Here is an 18,898-nt window from a genome sequence, read left to right on the forward strand (position 1 = left end):
GTGTTCCCTTTATTTTTTTGAGGAGTGTAATAAAGGTATATTCTTTAAAAAAGTATGTATGTCTATATAGGTATGTGTATGTATATATGTGTATATGCATGCGTGTATGGATATATATATATATTTACCCCCAAAATATATGGGGGATTGGAAATGATGCAGACAATTACATTGATGGAAGCAATATTCTTTCCGCAATATTAAGCTGATCCACCCCTAATTTTTTTTTTTTATTAAAAAAAGATGACCCAGCTGTGTCCGGAACTGTAAGGCGTCCCCCCATGATGAGGGGCTATGAGAGATGATGAAGCAGCAGGTTCCGAAAGGGAGACCGACACACTGTTTTCCACCGTAGGAGTTGGGGACCATGGACCAATGGGGTTTCCAATCCCGACAGGTAGTGAGATGTGTTATGTTTTAATATCCACTCTACGTTCTGAATGGTGCAGATGGAGATAAAATGAATCCAAAAATTAGATCTGTTCAATCTACATAATATTTATATCTGAAAAGGTTATATACTCCTGAACGGGCCATCGGGTGTGTATGTGTGTGTGTGTGTGACAGCCTGAGGCCCCTATTTCTAAGGTGTGCGTGCGACAGCACCCACTTGTGGCCCCCACTTCTAAGGTGTATGTGCGACAGCCCCCACTTGTGAGCCCCACTTCTAAGGTGTGTGTGCGCCAGCACGTGGCCCCTACTTCTAAAGTGTGTGTATGCACGACTATCTCTGAGCTGCAGGTGTCTGCCTGTGCCTCGTCGATTTGATTAGACTGATGAATAATAATGTATGAATAATGCATGGTTCTGTGAGCCGACAGGGAGCCTTTCATTATGCTAAACAGACACAACATCTATTCATTCCTAAAACAGAGATGCTGCTTCCCAAATGGCAGCCTATTCTCTATATAGTGCACTACTTCTGTCTCTGTGCATGTGCGTGCGACAGGCTGTGGCCTCCATATCTAAGGTGTGTGTCTGTTTGTCTGGTGTGTGTTTATGTAAAGGTGTGTGTCAAAATTGGTGCACTAAATAGGGAATAGAGTGCCATATGGGACGCACCCAGAGTGTTCAAGTGGATCCCCCTAAAACATCATCAAACAAAGTGAGATTGTCCAGACAGGACACAGATGTTCCAGGCTCTATGCTCCATGGCAGCGTGCTTGCGGATGGCTTTAGCCTGGGAGAGAGAGGCCTTGTTGGGGAAAACGTGCCAGATGTGGATAGGTTACCATTCAGCAACCCACTCTCCAGAGACATCATGGTCATGTCCATTAAATTTGAATCTATTTGTAAGATGAAAAGATCATGGTTTTCTTGAACCAGGTTACATGAACCAGGTTTCCATCCAACCTTTTTATACGAGTAAAGTACATGTAAAAATATATATAAAAAATTCACCACAGGCCTGATGGAAAAAGCTAATTTACCTTTCCAAATGCCGACAAAACTAAATACGCTAAAGACAAGGTGGGATATTTTTGTCTGTAAAATGTATTATGCTGGAAATGGTGAAAACGCTTTTATGTTCAAATATTGATTTAATAACCATCATATCGAAGTAAACTTGGAGTCACGCGATATGTTGTGTGGTCCTCCCACTACGACGCGAGAAAGCATGCATTTAGGCTACAGATTAAATAAGTTATGATTAACTTCACATGGTGGTGAACGTGCACTTTGATGAAATATCGAGGGTCTTATTCTGGTGACATAATGATCGAAGCTTGGCTGCCGTTTGACAAATAAAAATAATCATGCTCTTTTGTCCATAATAATCTCATCATGCACTCTAGCCAACAGTATCTGTGAGCTGTTGGCTAGAGTGCAAGTGCCAAGATCAGAGAGGGCACATTTGTTATATACCACCATTTTTTTTGTGTGACAAAACCATCAGTAGAGTTGAAAATGCGATGGAAAACCATTATTCTTGTATTTTTTATTTGGTACATGGGAATTTAACCAAAAGTTATTTTTATGTGCGCTACATCATCACGCACATAATTTTTTTACCCATTTTATTCTCCCCAATTTCATGGTATCCAATTGGTAGTTACAGTCTTGTCTCATCGCTGCAGATCCCGTACGGACTCGGGAGAGGCGAAGGTCGAGAGCCATGCATCCTCCGAAAAACCCAACCAAGCCGCACTACTTCTTGACACAATGCCCACTTAACCCGGGAAGACAGCCGCACCAATGTGTCAGAGGAAACACAGTACACCTGGCGACCGGCCCACCACAGGAGTCACTAGTGCGCGATGGGACAAGGACATCCCTGCCGGCCAAACCCTCATGACGCTGGGCCAAGTGTGCGCCGCCCCATGGGTCTCCCGGTCAGAGCCGGCTGGACTCAAATCCAGAATCTCCAGTGTCACTGCGTCACTCGGGAGGCCCCGTACAACAAGTTAATTTGACGGTAACACATCTCTGGTGGGATTTTTTTATATTTGCATGAAATCTGTTGCCAATTGGATGGAAACCTAGCAAATAATTAATTTGTAGATATTGAATTTTGACATCAATGCCTTTAGTTATATTAAATCCATGACACTCCTGGGATGCATCACAAATGGGACCCTTTTATAGTGCACTAATGTTGACGAGGGCTCTGGTCAGAAGTAGTGCATTATTTTATGTATTTATGTTTTTGAAATTTTGCAGACTGAAATCTCTTGAGATTGAAGAAGGTTAAACCAAGGCCTTACCTCTTTAAAGGGATAATAAATTATGTTATGATAAACTGCAAGGTCTCCTCTTCAGGAGGAGGTCTCCTCTTCAACCTGTATTTGAGGTTTGTGACCTTCAGACACTATCAGAAGGCGTCTATGTTCAGACTCCTGTCTGGATCCCACCGTGATTATCTGGTTTTCCGAGAACACAAGGCTACCACAGACCTGATGAAACCAGCCACCTGCCAGAAGATGCTTACGCTTGTTCACATTGTTATAACTCTATACTTGTGATGAAAAGTCAAGTTTCGGTCAAACCCACTTCTGAATTTTGAATTGCTGATAAGATGGTTCCTGCTGTCAGGGGGAGGTTAGATTAATTAAAATGTTGTTGCTAGGGAAAGTTACATAAGGGGGATTGGGGAGGCTATATGAGTTACAGAATGTCTTAGACATTTTGCAGAACTTGGGGATAACTATCATACGCTATTATACTGTAGTCTGTATCAACTTCTGCCTACAATTGTATTACTAAAAGGAGTATTTTAATACTTAAACAAAGAGTCTGTTTCCTTTCCATTACTAATGTATGTTTGATTATTATATAGACCTGATCATTTGTTGAAGAAATTGACCAACAAGATGCACCATCTCATTTTCAAGAGTGTCCCCAAAAAATAAAAATAATTATAATATGGCACTACTGCAGGGGCGTCAGTTGGGTATGGCAGACTAGCTCAGAAATGTAAAAGTAGGCTATAAAATGAGACTAAAATCATTCCACTCCCGATTAAAATGCAATTGCTGTTTAGTGTGTTGATTGGCTAGCTTTAGCACCATATAAAGCATTGCTTGGAGAGAAGCTGACAACCTGTATGCCTTTCTCTCAGAAGAGAGCAGAGACAGTGCCAATCAGTTTGCTTTGCCGGTCAGCAGTGTGCCGATTGCTTTGAATTTGATGTCGGCATTTGAACTCGGCCTTGTAAGCCTAGGGGCCAGCTGTGCACCGGTTACTTTCACCTTGATGTCGGCATAGGCGGTGCGTCCAATAGGGTAGGGGAAGATAAGCTTCCCCTAAAGTAAATTGAATTACATTTTCCAAAATTTGCTTTAGAATTACTGATGCCTATACATAAATAAATGAAATATTTCAAAATACTACACCAGAGAGCATGATTTGGCTACAGATGATCGTTAGCTTCTTTTAAAATTGAGCTGGGGATTGTTTTAAGCAGGCAATTTGGGCAGAGACGCGGCAAATAACCTACCAAATAGCTGATGTTAACTTGCAACTGTCAGTGAAAAGCAGTTAAATAGGCTTAGCACTATTGCAATATTTCAACATTCAATCGTAAAAACATAGTTTAGAAAGCAAATGGCTATTGCTGAAAAGAGAAGACCAAGAAAAGATTCCAATTTGTCTCTAGTTATAGAAATGATCAACTCCCTACCGGTGAGCTACCAATTAAACGGTAGCTCACCGGTATCTTATTGGCACCAGCAGAGAGGATCGGCCATATCCCCAGGCGCATATTCACTGTCTTTATCATTCACATTTTTTGTTGGGGACAATAATTCTCCTCCAGGCTACATGGACGTCATATTGTACAATTTGTGTCTCCCCTTTTCGTAGGCCTAGATTAGATGGTTGCATTCAAGTCAAGGGCATTTTTATTGATCTGTTTCTCTGTGTCAGCAGAGTAGGCTACTAATTTGTGTCGTATAAAAAAATATGTTGCTTATGTCTCCAGTCATATAAAGTGTAGTAGAATTGCATAAAATGTGTTTATAAAAGGCACGCGCTCAGGCATGTATTGTTATGATCTGTTTGTTTTGCTGACAGAGATTGAGTTATATTATTAGCCTAAATTATAACTATGCAATCTACTCATCACATTAGGAATATTAGATTACTCTGCAAATTTGATGATAGATGTATACAATCCTTTATTGTAAAGGTGGGATTTATGATGAAAAAAAACAGTAGCTTCCCCAAACATTCCGCCTATGGATGTCAGCATTTGTGACTTGATAGCGTGTATTATGCATCTATTTCACGTTGCACTTTATACAACGGGTGGGTCTAATCCTGAATGCTGATTGGTTGAAACCGCATTCCGACCGGTGTCCATTCCTCAAGTTGCCACCGGGCTAAATCTATGATGTTAAAATGCCTATTCAATTTGTCTGCGCAATCCATTGTCTCATCAGCCAAGCAACTTAAAAACTTGATCTCCACTATAAAAAGCATCTAGACATTATCTCACATTTCTTTTAGACTAACATTTAGTTTTCAACAGCAGAGATTTTGTCATGTCTGCTCCCCCTCTCCGGCGTATGACGTCGCCAGAGTACTAACCACCAGTCCTGGGATTCATCATTACGCACACCTGGCACTCATCATTACGCGCACCTGAGAATCATTATGATTCACACCTGTACTCCATTACCTTCATAATTTCATCTCCTTTATATGTCACTCTCCCATGTTCACTCACTAGTTGGTATTGTTCTTGTGTATCGGCGTACCAGCTTATGTTAGTGGCGTGATCTTGGTTTTGTTGTTTTATTAAAATGTTTCACCTGCTTCTGACTCACCGCCCCATCATTACAGAATACCAACTCAAAATATGGAAGCAGCAGGACAACCGGACATCTCCCAGACGATCAATGAACAAGTTGACCTTCGTCAACACCATGATCAGCTGGCTCAACTGGAGGGCACCCATAATCCCATCCTCCCGAGTCGTGGGTCCAGTGGTTTGGGACATAGATGTGGACATCCGTCAGGCTCTAGAGAGGGAGCCCGCACCCTGGAATTGTCCTCCCGCACGCATCTACATTCCCACAGGGATCAGCTGCTGACCTGGGCACACACGGCTGTCATCGCTGGGCATCCAGGTTGCTTGGCTGAGCTGATTTCTCACACTATCCATTCCATCACTGAGAAATACTGGTGGTTCCCCTTGGTGCAGGATGTTACGCGGTATGTCAACTCCTGTTCCGTGTGTGCTCAAACCAAGTCCCCCCAGAATGCTCCAGCAGGGAAGCTCCTGCTGCTTCCCGTGCCTCAGCGACCTTGACCCCATCTATCCATTTACTTTGTTACTGATCTTCCCCCTTCTGATGGTTTCACCACCACTCTGGTGATAGTGGATAGATTCTCGAAGTCATGTCATTTAATCCCTCTTCCTGGTCTTCCCAAAGCTCTCCAGGTTGCTGAGACACTCTTACAGCAGGTCTTCCAGCATTACGGCCTTCCGGGGGACATTGTCTCGGACTGTGTCCCCCAATTCACATCCCGAATATGGAGGGCCTTCTTGGAGAAGCTCGGGGTCACGGTTAGCTTCACATCTGGGTATCGGCCTCAGTCTAACGGGCAGGTGGAGAGGATGAATCAGGAGCTGGGGAGGTTCCTGAGGAGTCACTGTCAGGACCGGCAGGGTGAGTGGGCACCTTTTCCTTCCTTGGGCAGAGTATGCCCAGAACTCTTTAAATCACTCCTCCACTGGGTCGACCCCGCTTCCAGTGTGTTTTGAGTTTCCAGCCGGCCCGGGCCCCTTGGACCCTGGGCCAGACCGTGGCTCCTGCAATAGATGAGTGGTTCCGGCGTGCGGAAGAGGTGTGGAACAATGCGCACGTGAGACTCCAGCACACCGTCCATCGTCAGAAGGAGCAGGCAGACAGTGACCACATCGCACCCCAGTGTTCCATCTGGCTCTCTACCAGGAACCTTCCACTCCGCCTGCCCAGCAAGAAACTGAGCCCCCAGTTTGTGGGGCCGTTCAAGGTTCTCCGGAAGGTCAATGAGGTGACATACAGGTAACATCAGCTTCTCCCTCTAGTGTACATCGTCGCCAGAGTATTAACCACCGGTCCTGGGATTCATTATTACGCACACCTGGCACCCATTACGCGCAACTGTGAATCATTACTTTTTATTTTATTTCACCTTTATTTAACAAGGTAGGCCAGTTTAGAACAAGTTCTCATTTACAACTGCGACCTGGCCAAGATAAAGCAAAGCAGTGCGACAAAAATAACAGAGTTACACATATGATAAACAAACGTACAGTCAATAACAATTTTTTTGAAATTTACATTTTAGTCATTTAGCAGACACTCTTGTCCAGAGCGACTTACAGTAGTGAATGCATACATTTCATTTCATGCAATTTTTTTGTACTGGCCCCCCGTGGTAATCCAACCCACAACCCTGGCGTTGCACACACCATGCTGGTGTTGCAAACACCATGCTCTACCAACTGAGCCACAGGGAAGGCTGAGAAATCTATATACAATCTATATACAGTGTGTGCAAATGTAGTAAGATTAGGGAGGTAAGGCAATAAATAGGCCATAGTGGCAAAATAATTACAATTTAGTATTAACACTGGAGTGATAGATGTGCAGATGATGATGTGCAAGTAGAGATACTGGGGTGCAAAGAGCAAAAATAAATAAAATAAATAACAATATGGGGATGAGGTAGTTTGGTGGGCTATTTACAGATTGGCTGAGTACAGGTGCAGTGGTCGGTAAGCTGCTCTGACAGCTGATGCTTAAAGTTAGTGAGTTAGTGACTTTCCAGCTTCAGTGATTTAAAAAATAAAATACATTTGTAATTCGTTCCAGTCATTGGCAGCAGAGAACTGGAAGGAAACTGGAAGGCAAGGCGGCCAAAGAGGAGTTGGCTTTAGGGATGACCAGTGAAATATACCCGCTGGAGTGCCTGCTATGGGTGGGAGTTGCTATGGTGACCAGTGAGCTGAGATAAGGCGGGGCTTTACCTAACAAAGACTTATAGATGACCTGGAGCCAGTGGGTTTGGCGATGAATATGAAGTGAGAGCCAGCCAATGAGAGCATACAGGTCGCAGTGGTGGGTAATATATGGGGCATTCGTGACAAAACGGATGGCACTGTGATAGACTACATCTAATTTTCTGAGTAGAGTGTTGGAGGCTATTTTGTAAATGACATCGCCGAAGTCAAGGATTGGTAGGATAGTCAGTTTTACGAGGGTATGTTTAGCAGCATGAGTGAAGGAGGCTTTCTTGTGAAATAGGAAGCCGATTGTAGATTTAATTTTGAATTGGAGATGCTTAATGTGAGTCTGGAAAGAGAGTTTACAGTCTAACCAGACACCTAGGTATTTGTAGTTGTCCACATATTTTAACTCCGAACCATCCAGAGTAGTGACGCTAGTCGGGCGGGCAGGTGCGGGCAGCGATCGGTTGAAGAGCATGCATTTAGTTTTACTAGCATTTAAGAGCAGTTGGAGGCTACGGAAGGAGTGTTGTATGGCATTGAAGCTCGTCTGGAGGTTTATTAACAGTGTCCAAAGAAGGGCCATAAGTATACAGAATGGTGTCGTCTGCGTGGAGGTGGATCAGAGAATCACTAGCAGCAAGAGCGACATCATTGATATATACAGAGAAAGGAGTCGGCCCGAGAATTGAACCCTGTGGCACCCCAATAGAGACTGCCAGAGGTCCGGACAACAGGCCCTCCGATTTGACACACTGAACTCTATCTGAGAATCAGTTGATGAACCAGGCGAGGCAGTCATTTGAGAAACCAAGGCTGTTAAGTCCGCTGATAAGAATGCGATGATTGACAGAGTCGAAAGCCTTGGCCAGGTCGATGAAGACGGCTCCACAGAACTGTCTTTTATCGATTGCGGTTATGATATCGTTTAGGACCTTGAGCGTGGCTGAGGTGCACTCGAAACCAGATTGCATAGCGGAGAAGGTACGGTGGGATTCGAAATGGTCGGTAATCTGTTTGTTAACTTGGCTTTCGAAGACTTTAGAAAGGCAGGGCAGGATGGATATAGGTCTATAACAGTTTGGGTCTAGAGTGTCTCCCCTTTGAAGAGGACGATGACCGCGGCAGCTTTCCAATCTTTAGGGATCTCAGACAATATGAAAGAGTGGTTATAATTCACACCTGGACTCCATTTCCTCCCCTTTATATGTCACTCCCCCATGTCACTCACCAGTTGGTATTGTTCTTGTGTATCGGCGTACTGCCTTATGTTAATGTCGTGTTCTTGGTTTTGTTGTTTTATTAAAATGTTGCACCTGCTTCCGACTCACCCGCCCCATCATTACAGATTTGTATAAACCTTGCTCTCTGTCTCTCTGACATTTGCAATGTTGTTTCAATATTCAAATTCGATCTCCTGCTGTTCCAAGATCATGTCGGGAGTCGGGACAAGACAGAAAGGAAAGCAGCATTTCTCAGCCAGTCGAAATCATGAATCAGCTGGCATAATTTGTATGGATATATACAAAAAATGACAATTCATAAAAGGTCAAACAAAACGCAGCTAATTTGCAGTCTTTCCAGTTTCAGTTTGAAGTGATTGTGTTACTGTAGCTGTGTTGGCTAGCTCCTCTGAACAACGCTGTCCTGACGAGTGAGAACATTTTCTATGCCAGGTGAAATCGTGCCTCATTAGCTTATTGTTATGGATGTATTCAAATAAATGTCACCAGAAAACAGCTGATGCACATGCAGCTACTTTGCTGTTATTCTGGCTGCAATTTTTGACTTGACTAAGTTAGCCGTAGTTGGCTAGCTAGCAAGCAAGGGATAAGAACGTTGCCAGCAAGTATGGCAATGGAACATTTCGAACAAACAACTGGGTCGCGTGCATACATACAGAACAAAAAGACTGAATGACTGGGTTGCGTCTATAGATACAGAACAAGACTGAATGACTGGGTCGCATCTCTAGCAACTCTAGATTTGTGTCAGGACTATATCTGGTGGAAGGATGAAATAGTATGAATAAATTAATCCAAATAACGTTTTTAATGAAAATATGTCAGTCATTATTTGAATATACATTTACATTACATTTTAGTCATTTAGCAGACGCTCTTATCCAGAGCGACTTACAGTCGTGAATGTATAAATTTCATACATTTAAAAAAAAAAAAAAATTGTACTGGCCCCCCGTGGGAATCGAACCCACAACCCTGGCGTTGCACACACCATGCTCTACAAACGGAGCCACAGGTAAGACTTGCCCTGGAGGTAGGTTGGCATTTATTGTCATGAATCTTGCCCTGGAGGCAGGTTGGCATTTATTGTCATTAATCTTGCCCTGGAGGCAGGTTGGCATTTATTGTCATGAATCTTGCCCTGGAGGCAGGTTGGCATTTATTGTCATGAATCTTGCCCTGGTGGCAGGTTGGCATTTATTGTCATGAATCTTGCCCTGGAGGCAGTTCAGCAAAGTGGTTACTAGCTGGCACAGGCACAAAGTAATACAATCCAATTTTAATCCTAACCTCAACCCTAACCACACTGCTAATCCTTCCCTTAAATTAAGACCATAAAACAACATTTTCCACAGCCAATTCTGACTTTGCAGCTGACATATCTAGAAGAAAATCTCACAGTTCTGCCTCCAGGTCAAGATTCATGACAAACGTCAACATGAGACAGGGAGAAGCAATGTAAAAATCAATAACGAAATTGTTTTCACAATTAACATGCTTTTTCTTGTTTCAAGTATGTTTTATTATGAAAAGTACAATATATCCATGTATACTTGTACAACTATGGAGCGTATGTCCACATATAATTGTACAATTTGTTTTTCCAACATAAAAGACAAGAAATGATCACATTGGTATTTTAAGTGTTATTGTAAGAGTTTAAATGTTTAAACAGAGGATACATCTAAAACAGGATAAAACAAGTGCAGTATGTTGTGAGAATGTTACTTTAACGTCGACTCATAACGTCACACTATAACTTCATGGGAGTCTTGTGGAAAGACTGCATGTTGTTTTGGGTGGATTGAGTGACGTCTTCATCAACATTTTGCAGAATATTCCGGTAATATTTTCACCTCTTGTCGGCTGCAGACATTCATAAGGAGTTCCAGTAGTTTACTTGCCATTTGCAGGTATTAAAAGTAATACATACATTGTAATTCCTTGTTGGATCTCTCTCACATACAGGACAGTACATACCAGAGGAGGCTGCTGAGGGGAGGACGGCTCATAATAATGTCTGGAACAGAGTGAATGAAATGGAACACATGGAAACCACGTGTTTGATACCATTCCACTTATTCCACTCCAGCCATTACAAGCCTGTCCTCCCTAAATAAGGTCCCACCAACCTTCTGTGGTACAAACACAAACAGTAAAATATATCATAAAAAATGCAAAGTGGTAAAAGATCAGAAAATATTACAAGCCTGTCATGTGTGAGTGTCCAGTGTGTGTTTGTCCATCGTGTTCCGGAACTCCAATTTGAGCAGCAGCAGCTGAAAAATGAGCTCCTACAAATATTGAAATTTACATGGTTTTTAGAGTGAAGTACATCGGAAAAAAGCAAAAGAAAACTGCAAGACTGAATAGGAGAAAAAACAAGCAACAAACAAAGAAGATAGTCTTTTGAAAAATAAATATTTTTCATAAAATTGTAGTTATCTTAGCAAGCTGAATTGTTTACCAGTTGCTAAGCAGTTGCTAGGGACTCTTTTGGAAGAAGCTAGCTAGCTAACGAAGAACAACAAAGAATATCTAGTTAACAGAAGAAAAGAAAGAGAAAATCAGGACAGAAGAAAAAGGATATCAAAGTGAAACAGTTCTCTAAAGACACAGGAGACAATAATACAAGAAACAACACTTCTGTAGCTTGTCAACTATGTGTCTGTCTATCCCTGTTCTCTCCTCTCTGCACAGGCCATACAAACGCTTCACACCGCGTGGCCGCTGCCACTCTAACCTGGTGGTCCCAGTGCGCACGACCCACGTGGAGTTCCAGGTCTCCGGCAGCCTCTGGAACTGCCGGTCTGCAGCCAACAAGGCTGAGTTCATCTCAGCCTATGCTACCCTCCAGTCCCTAGACTTCCTGGCGCTGACGGAAACATGGATTACCACAGATAACACTGCTACTCCTACTGCTCTCTCTTCGTCTGCCCACGTGTTCTCGCATACCCCTAGAGCATCGAGCCAGCGGGGTGGTGGCACTGGAATCCTCATCTCTCCCAAGTGGACATTCTCTCTTTCTCCCCCGACCCATCTGTCTATCTCCTCATTTGAATTCCATGCTGTCACAGTTACCAGCCCTTTCAAGCTTAACATCCTTATCATTTATCGCCCTCCAGGTTCCCTTGGAGAGTTCATCAATGAGCTTGACGCCTTGATAAGTTCCTTTCCTGAGGATGGCTCACCTCTCACAGTTCTGGGTGACTTTAACCTCCCCACGTCTACCTTTGACTCATTCCTCTCTGCCTCCTTCTTTCCACTCCTCTCCTCTTTTGACCTCACCCTCTCACCTTCCCCCCCTACTCACAAGGCAGGCAATACGCTTGACCTCATCTTTACTAGATGCTGTTCTTCCACTAATCTCATTGCAACTCCCCTCCAAATCTCCGACCACTACCTTGTATCCTTTTCCCTCTTGCTCTCATCCAACACTTCTCACTCTGCCCCTACTCGGATGGTATTGCGCCGTCCCAACCTTCGCTCTCTCTCTCCCGCTACTCTCTCCTCTTCCATCCTATCATCTCTTCCCTCTGCTCTAACCTTCTCCAACCTATCTCCTGATTCTGCCTCCTCAACCCTCCTCTCCTCCCTTTCTGCATCCTTTGATTTTCTCTGTCCCCTATCCTCCAGGCCGGCTCGGTCCTCCCCTCCTGCTCCGTGGCTCGACGACTCACTACGAGCTCACAGAACAAGGCTCCGGGCAGCCGAGCGGAAATGGAGGAAAACTCGCCTCCCTGCGGACCTGGCATCCTTTCACTCACTCCTCTCTACATTCTCCTCTTCTGTCTCTGCTGCTAAAGCCACTTTCTACCACTCTAAATTCCAAGCATCTGCCTCTAACCCTAGGAAGCTCTTTGCTACCTTCTCCTCCCTCCTGAATCCTCCTCCCCCTCCCCCCCCCTCCTCCCTCTCTGCGGATGACTTCGTCAACCATTTTGAAAAGAAGGTTGACGATATCCGATCCTCGTTTGCTAAGTCAAACGACACCGCTGGTCCTGCTCACACTGCCCTACCCTGTGCTTTGACCTCTTTCTCCCCTCTCTCTCCAGATGAAATCTCGCGTCTTGTGACGGCCGGCCGCCCAACAACCTGCCCACTTGACCCTATCCCCTCCTCTCTTCTCCAGACCATTTCCGGAGACCCCCCTTCCTCACCTCGCTCATCAACTCATCCTTGACCGCTGGCTACGTCCCTTCCGTCTTCAAGAGAGCGAGAGTTGCACCCCTTCTGAAAAAACCTACACTCGATCCCTCCGATGTCAACAACTACAGACCAGTATCCCTTCTTTCTTTTCTCTCCAAAACTCTTGAACGTGCCGTCCTTGGCCAGCTCTCCTGCTACCTCTCTCAGAATGACCTTCTTGATCCTAATCAGTCAGGTTTCAAGACTGGGCATTCAACTGAGACTGCTCTTCTCAGTGTCACGGAGGCTCTCCGCACTGCTAAAGCTAACTCTCTCTCCTCTGCTCTCATCCTTCTAGACCTATCTGCTGCCTTTGATACTGTGAACCATCAGATCCTCCTCTCCACCCTCTCCGAGTTGGGCATCTCCGGCGCGGCCCACGCTTGGATTGCGTCCTACCTGACAGGTCGCTCCTACCACGTGGCGTGGCGAGAATCTGTCTCCGCACCATGCGCTCTCACCACTGGTGTCCCCCAGGGCTCTGTTCTAGGCCCTCTCCTATTCTCGCTATACACCAAGTCACTTGGCTCTGTCATATCCTCACATGGTCTCTCCTATCATTGCTATGCAGACGACACACAATTAATCTTCTCCTTTCCCCCTTCTGATAACCAGGCGGCGAATCGCATCTCTGCATGTCTGTCAGACATATCAGTGTGGATGACGGATCACCAGCTCAAGCTGAACCTCGGCAAGACGGAGCTGCTCTTCCTCCCGGGGAAGGACTGCCCGTTCCATGATCTCGCCATCACGGTTGACAACTCCCTTGTGTCCTCCTCCCAGAGTGCTAAGAACCTTGGCGTGATCCTGGACAACACCCTGTCGTTCTCCACTAACATCAAGGCGGTGACCCGATCCTGTAGGTTCATGCTCTACAACATTCGCAGAGTACGACCCTGCCTCACACAGGAAGCGACGCAGGTCCTAATCCAGGCACTTGTCATCCCCGTCTGGATTACTGCAACTCGCTGTTGGCTGGGCTCCCTGCCTGTGCCATTAAACCCCTACAACTCATCCAGAACGCCGCAGCCCGTCTGGTGTTCAACCTTCCCAAGTTCTCTCACGTCACCCCGCTCCTCCGCTCTCTCCACTGGCTTCCAGTTGAAGCTCGCATCCGCTACAAGACCATGGTGATTGCCTACGGAGCTGTGAAGGGAACGGCACCTCCATACCTTCAGGCTCTGATCAGGCCCTACACCCAAACAAGGGCACTGCGTTCATCCACCACTGGCCTGCTGGCCCCCCTACCTCTGAGGAAGCACAGTTCCCGCTCAGCCCAGCATCCGCTACAAGACCATGGTGATTGCCTACGGAGCTGTGAAGGCTACGGCACCTCCATACCTTCAGGCTCTGATCAGGCCCTACACCCAAACAAGGGCACTGCGTTCATCCACCACTGGCCTGCTGGCCCCCCTACCTCTGAGGAAGCACAGTTCCCGCTCAGCCCAGTCAAAACTGTTCGCTGCTCTGGCACCCCAATGGTGGAACAAGCTCCCTCACGACGCCAGGACAGCGGAGTCAATCACCACCTTCCGGAGACATCTGAAACCCCACCTCTTTAAGGAATACCTAGGATAGGATAAAGTAATCCTTCTAACCCCCCCCCCCCCCCCCTTAAAAGATTTAGATGCACTATTGTAAAGTGGTTGTTCCACTGGATATCATAAGGTGAATGCACCATTTTGTAAGTCGCTCTGGATAAGAGCGTCTGCTAAATGACTTAAATGTAAATATGTAAATGTGTGTGTTCAGTGTGTGTGTGTTCAGTGTGTGTGTGTGTGTGTGTGTGTGTCCAGTGAGTGTGTGTGTGTGTCAGTGTGTGTGTGTCAGTGTTTATGTGTGTCAGTGTGTGTGTGTGTTCAGAGTATGTGTGTGTGTGTGTGTCAGTGTTTATGTGTGTCCAGTGTGTGTGTGTGTCCAGTGTGTGTGTCCAGTGTGTGTGTCCAGTGTGTGTGTGTGTGTCCAGTGAGTGTGTGTCCAGTGTGTGTGTCCAGTGAGTGTGTGTGTCCAGTGAGTGTGTGTGTCCAATGTGTGTGTATCCAGTGTGTTTGTCAAGCATGTGTGTGTCAAGCTAAGCAGCTGAATATGTTGGTAACCCGTTGTATAAAAGTGATAATGCCCTCGAAGCCGGTGTTTGGATGATATATTGGCATGGTTTGACGGCCCTCGACTTCATCGCGGGCCTAACAACACCAGTGCCAATATTTCCTCCAAACACCGGCTTCGAGGCCATTATCAATTAAGTATGCGCCATTCCATGAGTAAATTAGGCAACTTATGTTGAGGTTGAGTAGTGGTTGACGTTGTATATGTCATTCGACAGACCCTTTAAACCTAATATTGTGGTAACATGGGGTCATTTTTGTTTGTTTTTGCTTTTTTCTAAATAGCATTTTAGTTTTTAAATTCTGTCAAAATGCAGTAAATGAGCTTCAACTTCCAAAAGATTCCTTGGAACCACCCCCCCACAACCCACTTTGCCATACCCTAGGTTTAGCTGAACTGACATTACTGAACTGCTGTCTAATAATAATTAAAAAAATATACATTCATAGTATAAAAACTACTACTCGGCCTACAACTAATAAAAACGACTATAAATGATTATGAAGGGGATAGGATTCCATTTGGGATACAGACCTAGCCTTCTCCATGTGTGGCAGTGAGATGTCTCTGTCTAGACTAGCTGGTCATATTAGAATGAGGACAGCTATTCAGATGGTGACAGAGATTGTTCAGGAGATGTTGTCTGGAGAAGCCTGATGTTATTGGTGGAATTATTTTTTTCTTCCCCTTTCGAAATGTCAGAGAGAAGCAGAGATATCCGAGACGAGTATGAGGGCACTCACCTGTGTGTCTGTGTATGTGTGTGTTTTGGGGTATGTGTGTGTGTGCCTCATTTCTCAGGTGTGTGTTTGTCTGTCTGGTATGTGTTCGATGTGAAAAGATGTGGGTGTGTAAAGGCTTGTGTGCTTGTGTGAATGTGTGTGCTTGTGTGTGTGTGTGGCCGGCAGGCCCCCGTCAGCACGTCTGGTAATTGAATTGGCCTGTTGGTGTAATTGAATATTTCTGCCAGGCTGGAGGCAGAGGAGGCTTTCATTACTTTATGAGTGATGTGCTCTACTTGGGCTCCATAAGCAAATCAGCCCAAAGGAATACATGAATATAGATTAATGGATGACACAGACAAGGACAAGACAGGGTCAGCCTCCCTCAACAGTCTCGGTCACTCACCTACCTGCAGATAAAGTGCATTCGGAAAGTATTCAGACAGCTTCACTTTTTCCACATTTTGTTACGTTACAGCCTTAAATTGTTTTTTTCCCTCATCAATCTACACACAATACCTCATAATGACAAAGCAAAAACAGGTGTTTATTTTTTGTGCAAATGTATTAAAAAAAACCCGGAAATATCACATTTACATAAGTACTCAGACCCTTTACTCAGTACTTTTTTGAAGCACCTTTGGCAGCAATTACAGCCTCGAGTCTTCTTGGGTATGACGCTGCAAGCTTGGCACACCTGTATTTAAGGAGTTTCTCCCATTCTTCTCTGCAGATCCTCTCAAGTTCCCCCAGGTTGGATGGGGAGTGTCGCTGCACAGCTATTTTCAGGTCTCTCCAGAGATGTTCGATTGGGTTCAAATCTGGGCTCTGGCTGGGCTACTCAAGGAGACTTGTTCTGAAGCCAATCCTTCGTTGTCTTGGCTGTGTGCTGCTCACTTGTGGTACAGTGGCTTGTGAAAGTATTCACCCCCCCCATGGCATTTTTCCTATTTTGTTGCCTTACAACCTGGAATTAAAATGCATTTTTTGGGGGTTTGTATTATTTGCTTTACACAACATGCCTACCACTTTGAAGATGCATTATATTTTTTATTGTGAAACAAACAAGAAGACAAAAAAACAGAACTTGAGCGTGCATAACTATTCATCCCCCAAAGTCAATACTTTGTAGAGCCACCTTTTGCAGCAATTACAGCTGCAAGTCTCTTGGGGTATGTCTCTATAAGCTTGGCACATCTAGCCACTGGGATTTTTGCCCATTCTTCAGGCAAAACTGCTCCAGCTCCTTCAAGTTGGATGGGTTCCGCTGGTATACAGCAATCTTTAAGTCATACCACAGATTCTCAAGTGGATTGAGGTCTGGGCTTTGACTAGGCCATTCCAAGACATGTACATGTTTCCCCTTAAACCACTGGAGTGTTGCTTTAGCAGTATGCTTAGGGTCATTGTCCTGCTGGAAGGTAAACCTCCATCACAGTCTCAAATCTCTGGAAGACTGAAACAGGTTTCCCTCAAGAATATCCCTGTATTTAGCGCCATCCATCATTCCTTCAATTCTGACCAGTTTCACAGTCCCTGCTGATGAAAAACATGGGATGGTGTTCTCGGGGGGGGGGGGGGGATGAGCGGTGTTGGGTTTGCGCCAGACATAGCGTTTTCCTTGATGGCCAAAAAGTTCAATTTTAGACTCATCTGACCAGAGTACCTTCTTCCATATGTTTAGGGAGTCTCCCACATGTCTTTTGGCGAACACCAAACGTGTTTGCTTATTTTTTTCTTCAAGAAATTGCTTTTTTCTGGCCACTCTTCCGTAAAGCCCAGCTTTGTGGAGTGTATGGCTTAAAGTGGTCCTATGGACAGATACTCCAATCTCCGCTGTGGAGCTTTGCAGGTCCTTCAGGGTTATCTTTGGTCTCTTTGTTGCCTGTCTGATTAATGCCCTCCTTGCCTGGTCCGTGAGTTTTGGTGGGAGGCAGGTTTGTTGTAGTGCCATATTCTTTCCATTTTTTAATAATGGATTCAATGGTGCTCTGTGGGATGTTCAAAGTTTCAGATATTTTTTAGAACCCAACCCTGATCTGTTCTTCTCCACAATTTCTGTTTGGAGAGCTCCTTGGTCTTCATGGTGCTGCTTGCTTGGTGGTGCCCCTTGCTTAGTGATGTCTCTGGGGCCTTTCAGAACAGGTGTATATATACTGAGATCATGTGACACTTAGATTGCGCACAGGTGGACTTTATTTAACTAATTATGTGACTTCTGAAGGTAATTGTTTGCACCAGATCTTATTTAGGGGCCTCATAGCAAAGTGGGTGAATACATATTCATGCACCACTTTTCAGTTTTATATATATTTTTTGAAACAGGTAATTTTTTACATTTCTCTTCACCAATTTGGACTATTTTGTGTATGTCCATTACATGAAATCCAAATGAAAATCCAGTTAAATGACAGGTTGAAATGCATCAAAATAGGAAATATGCCAAGGTTTTGCAAGGCACTGTAATACACACACACACACACACACACACACAGATTTTCCAGTGTGTTCTAATAAACACACAAACCCAATATAGTGCATTACTTTTGACCAGAGCCCTATGAGTTCTGGTCAAAAGTAATGCACTAAATTGGGGATAGGGTGCTGTTTGAGACGCACACAGTGTTCAAGTCGTTCTCTTTTGCTGTTTGTCATCAGGTTTGGTTGTTTTCCGTTAGGCGTTATGTCACCTGTTGCCATGGGAACCCGGCACTGAGTGGAGTCAATCTGAATCTCTCGTTCTCCTCCCACTACCCTGTAGGTGTGTGTATGATGTCTGGGTTTTCATTATGGCGTGTGTGTGTGCGCGAGCAAGTGTGTGTGTGGGGTGGCGTGTTTGTGTGTGGGAGAGATTGCATTCACTATAGCTTGTCTTGCTTTTCTTAAGTAGCAAGTTGGACTCAATTATCAGTGTAGTTTAGCTGATGGGCATGTGAAAATCCTCGGTGTGTGTGTGTGTGTGTGTGTGTGTGTGTGTGTGAGAGAGAGAGCGAGGAAAGAGAGAGAAAGCACGTGATGATATTAACACCATACAGTAAGCCAACCGTCTATCATCTCATTCCTGCAGATGCATACATTCACCCACAGCTAAGCTACTGTTACCTTTGTGCAACCTCACAGAAATGTTTTTGGAGGTTAGCATGTCCACTTTTAGGTACCCAATTGAGTGGTTCAGTAATCACAGCCCTTACAGTGTGGTC

General features: G+C 44.7%; 1 protein-coding gene across 1 annotated transcript in view; it reads left to right on the top strand.

Annotated features, from left to right (window-relative positions):
* The window catches only part of parp14rs1 (poly(ADP-ribose) polymerase family member 14-related sequence 1), a 44,095-nt gene extending 40,925 nt beyond the window's left edge, over positions 1–3,170 (top strand). The window contains exons 17-18 of the transcript XR_006769157.2: positions 244–397; positions 2,079–3,170. The gene's annotated coding sequence lies outside the window, so the exon portion shown is untranslated. The remainder of the gene's footprint in view (positions 1–243; positions 398–2,078) is intronic.
* The last annotated feature ends 15,728 nt before the right edge of the window (positions 3,171–18,898 follow it).

The sequence above is a fragment of the Salmo salar genome, chromosome 03 (genome assembly GCF_965601325.2).
Source record: "Salmo salar chromosome 03, fSalSal1, whole genome shotgun sequence".
Taxonomy (NCBI): Eukaryota; Metazoa; Chordata; class Actinopteri; order Salmoniformes; family Salmonidae; genus Salmo; species Salmo salar.